General features: G+C 41.9%; 1 protein-coding gene and 1 pseudogene across 9 annotated transcripts in view; one reads left to right on the top strand and one right to left on the bottom strand.

Moving 5' to 3' along the window:
• Positions 1-5,140, bottom strand: part of ZMYM1 (zinc finger MYM-type containing 1) — a 34,151-nt gene that overhangs the window by 27,537 nt on the left and 1,474 nt on the right. For 2 of the 9 annotated variants that reach the window (XM_032246878.1, XM_032246882.1), the window contains exon 2: positions 2,972-3,057. The exons of 4 other annotated variants lie outside the window; for them this stretch is intronic. The gene's annotated coding sequence lies outside the window, so the exon portion shown is untranslated. Of the gene's footprint in view, positions 1-2,831; positions 2,950-2,971; positions 3,058-3,369; positions 3,387-5,140 lie in introns of those variants that run through there. 3 more of the 9 variants (XM_032246879.1, XM_032246886.1, XM_032246880.1) reach the window with 3 other exon arrangements.
• On the top strand, positions 1,752-1,881 carry LOC116529662 (annotated as a pseudogene).

The following is a 5,140-nucleotide window of genomic DNA, read 5'->3' as shown; positions in this document are numbered from 1 at the left end:
AAAAAAAAAAAAAAAAAAAAAAAAAAAAAAAAAAAAATTCCATTTTACAATTTTTGAGGAACTACGAGAGCAAGATCTCTTTCAAAGACAGAATGGTTCCTTGTGTTCTTCTTTTTCCTTGACTGAGGCCTACTTTCCACTTTTCTAGTAGCTGTGTCACCTCTGATTCTAAATCCTTTGGAACTCTTTTCCTTCCTGCTACCCTAGCTTGGCTTCAGAGTGCTTTGCTTCCTGTCTCCTAGATCCCCCGTCTTTGATCAACCCCAAGACAAACATCTACTCTTGAAAAAGGGCCTGCCGGGCACAGTGGCTCAAGCCTGTAATCCCAGCACTTTGGGAGGCCGAGGCGGGTGGATCATGAGGTCAAGAGATCGAGACCATCCTGGTCAATATGGTGAAACCCCGTCTCTACTAAAAATACAAAAAAAATTGGCTGGGCATGGTGGCGCGTGCCTGTAATCCCAGCTACCCAGGAGGCTGAGGCAGGAGAATTGCCTGAACCCAGGAGACGGAGGTTGCGGTGAGCCGAGATCACGCCATTGCACTCCAGCCTGGGTAACAAGAGCGAAAACTCCGTCTCAAAAAAAAAAAAAAAAAAAAAGAAAGAAAAGAAAAAGGGCCTTATAAGCCAGGTGCGGTGGCTCATGCCTGTAATCCCAGCACTTTGGGGGGCCGAGGCAGGTGGATCACAAGGTCAAGAGATTGAGATCATCCCGGCCAACATGGTGAAACCCCAACCCTACTAAAAATACAAAAATTAGCTGGGTGTGGTGGCACATGCCTGTAGTCCCAACTACTCTGGAGGCTGAAGCAGGAGAATCACTTGAACCCAGGAGGAAGAGGTGCAGTGAGCCAAGATTAAGCCACTGTACTCCAGCCTCATTTCAAAAAAAAAAAAAAGAGGGGGAGGGCTTACAACTAATTATTACGGAGGGCAGACAATAACTAACACGAATGTGAAGAAGTTGAAGTTCTTACAGGATCACTTAGAATAATGGGATCCAAAAAAGAAAAAAAAACAAAAAACCTCTTGCAGAAGTAATTCCAGGACTATGGTTTTATTCTGGGTGAGTACATGAAAGACCTAAATAATTCTGCCAGTATTTTTTATTTTGGGGATTGGGGCTCAAACACTTTCCCTCATTTCTATCCTTAATTCCGCTTTTGTTGAAAGTTCCTATCCCAGGGCAGGAAGTTAAACAAGGCCTGAGTGCAAGTGCAATAAATAGTTCATACAGCCTCTGTCCAGCCCATCTGAGCATTATACACAAGCAGCAAAGCAAAAATCACTAAAAATTAATTATACACAAGCAGCAAAGCAAAAATCACTAAAAATTAACTATCTGTCATTAGGTAGATTCCCTTCACCTAAAAGTAAATATCTAAACATCAATTAAAAACAAAGCACCGAGGGCCAGGCACAGTGGCTCACACCTGTAATCCCAGCATTTGGGAGGCTGAGGTGGATGAGACTAGCCTGGCCAACATGGTGAAACTCGTCTCTACTAAGGATAAAAAAAATTAGTTGGGTGTGGTGGTGGGTGCCTATAATCTCAGCTACTCAGGAGGCTGAGGCAGGAAAATTGCTTGAACCCAGGAGCCGGATGCTGCAGTGAGCCAAGATTGTGCCATTGCACTCCAGCCTGGGTGACAAGGCAAGACTCTGTTAAAAAAAAAAAAAAAAAAAACAAAAAAAAACACCCAAACAAACAAAAAAAACAAAAACAAACAAACAAAAAAACAAAGCACCGAGTTTTGTGCAGTGGCAGTATCATAGCCAATGAGGTTTACATGAGGTACAATTATTGCTATTTGAACAAAACAAAATAAAATAAAACAAAGCACCTATGAGCTTTGGCATCTTGCAACCCCTTCAAAGTGTCATCACACAAACAGAAAAAGAACGGAGGCTGGGTGTGGTGGCTCATGCCTGTAACCCCAGCACTTTTGGGAGGCTGGGGTGGGCAGATCATGAGGTCAGGAGCTCGAGACCAGCCTAGCCAACATGTTGAAATCACATCTTTACTAAAAATAAAAAAATTAACTGGGGACAGTAACTGTATCCAAAAAAAAAACCAAGCCAGGCGTAATCCCAGCTACTTGGGAGGGCCGAAGCAGGATAACCACTTGAACCCAGGAGGCAGAGTTGCAGTGAGCCAAGATCGCGGCACTGCACTCCAGCCTGGGCTACAGAACGAGACTGTCTCCAAAACAAAACTAAACAAAAACCAGATACATCCAGGCATAACAGAGTATCCTTTAGCATACTAAATCGTTTCACTGGAATCAATTACAAAATTTAAAAGGCTTTACTGGTAAGGGCCCTTTCTAAGACAGAGTAGTAGAAACTCAAGCAGAAAACAGCCAGGAGACGGAGTTAGAAATACTGGGTTCTGAAGTAGCTGGAACTCAAGAAGCACAATCTGGGAGAGGAGGTAACCACAGAGGAATAATATGCATACAAATCTCCCCTCCTCCAAGTCATTAACTGACTCCTAAACTGCACATTAACAGAGTGAGACTTCAAAAACTTAACAGAAAACAGCAGTTAAAGGTCAAAGAGCTGATAAGAGATTATAGCAGCTATGCAGAGTTCAGAATTGAAATTTAAGACTAGCAAGATAAAGGGATTTTGGTAAAGACCTAGATTTCCAGTTGAAACTCATGGAGGGCCTTGCCCTAGGAGTAATGGCTATGCCCCAGGAGAAAAAGAGACCACTTACAAGAAGAAAGGACAAACTAAAATAGACCAGCCTTAACAAAGCCTATAATCAACCCTCAACAGGATCAATGTCATTTGCTACTATCCACCTGCCTAATGGCAACCTTACCCTGCTCTGAAGGAAGTACATCCAGATGCTAATAATGTTCATTCAAAATGTCCAGAATCTAGTAATAATTTGTGGACCAAAAGTAATTTTTAAAATGCCAAAACTGACTGGAAAAAAAATGGCAATAGAAACAAACCCACAGGTGGCTCAGATATTGCACTTGTCAGGCAAGGACTTGGTTGTGTTTCAGAAAACAGCAGAGAAGATGGAGAAGTTCTATAGTGACCTGGAATCCATTAAAAAAAAAAAAAGAGTTAAATGGAAAATCTAGAATTGCAAAGCACAGTGAGGAAATTAAGACTTCAATAGATGAGTATCAAATTAGTGAAGAACACAGGCTAGAAGGTAGACTTATGCACAGAGATAAGAAGATAGAAAATGGAAATAATGTGCCATGTGGGATTCCTATTCAGCTCTAGAGTAGGAATCTAGAATAAGATGTCATGTGGGATCTTTTATTCAGTTCTAGAATGACAGAAAATAGACATTGCAAAAGAAGCAGTATTTGAAAGAAAATACCAGGCAAGGTGGCTCACACCTATAATCCCAGGACTTCGGGAGGCTGAGGCAGGAGGATCACTTGAGCCCAGGAGTTTGAGACCAGGCTGGGTGACACAGTGAGACCCTCATCTCTACAAAGAAGTTACAAAAATTAGCTGGGCATGGTGGTGGATGCCTGTAGTACAGGCTACCTGGGAGGCTGAGGCTGGAGGATCACTTGAGCCCAGGAGTTCCAGGTTACAGTGAGCTATGATTGCACCACTGCACACCAGTGTGGGTGACAGACTGAGACACTATCTTGAAAAAAATAAATAAATAAAATACGTACAATTTTTTGGGACAATTTCCCAAAACTGAAGAAAAACATCAAACCACATGAATTCAAGCTCTGTGAATCACAAATAAGACAAATATAAAGAAAAACACAAGTAGCATATCATAGTCACACTGGTGAAAACCAAAAAGAAAAATTTTAAAGCAGTAAGAAGGCTGGATGTGGTGATTCACACTTGTAATTAGAGCATGTTGGGAGGCAGTGGACAGGCGACTGCTTAAGCCCAGGAGTTTGAGGCCAGCTCCCAGCAGCACAGTGAGACCCTGATCTCAAAAATAAATAAATAAATAAAATAAAAAATTAGCTGGGTTGTGATGGTGTGCACCTGCAGTCCCAGCTACTCGGGAGGCTGAGGTGGTAGGATTGCTTAAGCCCGGGAGAGTGAGGCTACAATAAGTCGTGATCATGCCACTGCACTCCCGCCTGGGGGGACACAGTGAGACCCTATCTCAAAAAAAGAAAAGAAAAGAAACAATGAAAGCCAGAGCCAATGTAGTATCTTTAAAGTGCTGGGGAAAACTCTCCATAAAATTCTGTATTCAGTAAAGCTATCCTTCAAGATTAAGACCAAAATAAAGGCATTTTCAGATAAATGAAAACACTGTAGAAATGCTAAAGGAAATTCTTTAAGCTAAAGTAAAATAGTAGATGGGAATTTAGCATAAAAGTTGGAAAGGAGGCCAGGCATCGTGGCTCACACCTGTAATCCCAGCACTTTGGAAGTCCGGGGCAGGCAGATTACTTGAGGTCAGGAGTTTGAGACCAGCCTGGCCAACACGGTAAAACCCCATCTCTACTAAAAAATACAAAAATTAGCTGGGCGTGGTGATGCACACCTGTAATCCCAGCTACTTGGGAGGCTGAGGCAGGAGAACTGCATGAACCCAGGAGATGGAGGGTGCAGTGGGTCGAGAATGCACCACTGCACTCCAGCCTGGGTGACAGTGCAAGACTCCGTTTCAAAAAAAAAAAGTTGGAAAGGAAGAAGAAAACTTTTTTTTTTTGTAGACAACATGACTGCATATAGAAAACTCTTAAGGAATGTCCCTCACCCCACCCCTGCAAAAGAAACTAGAATAAGTGAATTCCACAGAATCACAGACTACAAGATCCGCATTTTAGAATTTCCTAACACTTATCTTCAACACTGTAGAAATTCTAGTCAGATAAATAAAGCAAGAAAAAATAAGACATAAACTTTGAAAAGAAATGAAATTGTTATTATTTATAGATAACATGATTGTGCACATAAAAAATTCAAAAGAATCTCCAAATCACTAAACTTAGCAAGATATTCAAAAAGCAATTCTGGCCAGGTGCAGTGGCTCATACCTTTAATCCCAGCACTTTGGGAGGCTGAGGCAGGTGTATTACCTAAGGTCAGGAGTTTGAGACCAGCCTGACTGACATGGTGAAATCCATCTCTTCTAAAAATACAAAAAAATTAGCCGGGCATGGTGGCGGGTGCCTGTAA

Source organism: Sapajus apella, unplaced genomic scaffold (genome assembly GCF_009761245.1).
Source record: "Sapajus apella isolate SASKATOON/1434 unplaced genomic scaffold, GSC_monkey_1.0 scaffold62, whole genome shotgun sequence".
Taxonomy (NCBI): Eukaryota; Metazoa; Chordata; class Mammalia; order Primates; family Cebidae; genus Sapajus; species Sapajus apella.
This window is presented reverse-complemented; position numbering and strand designations above follow the sequence as displayed.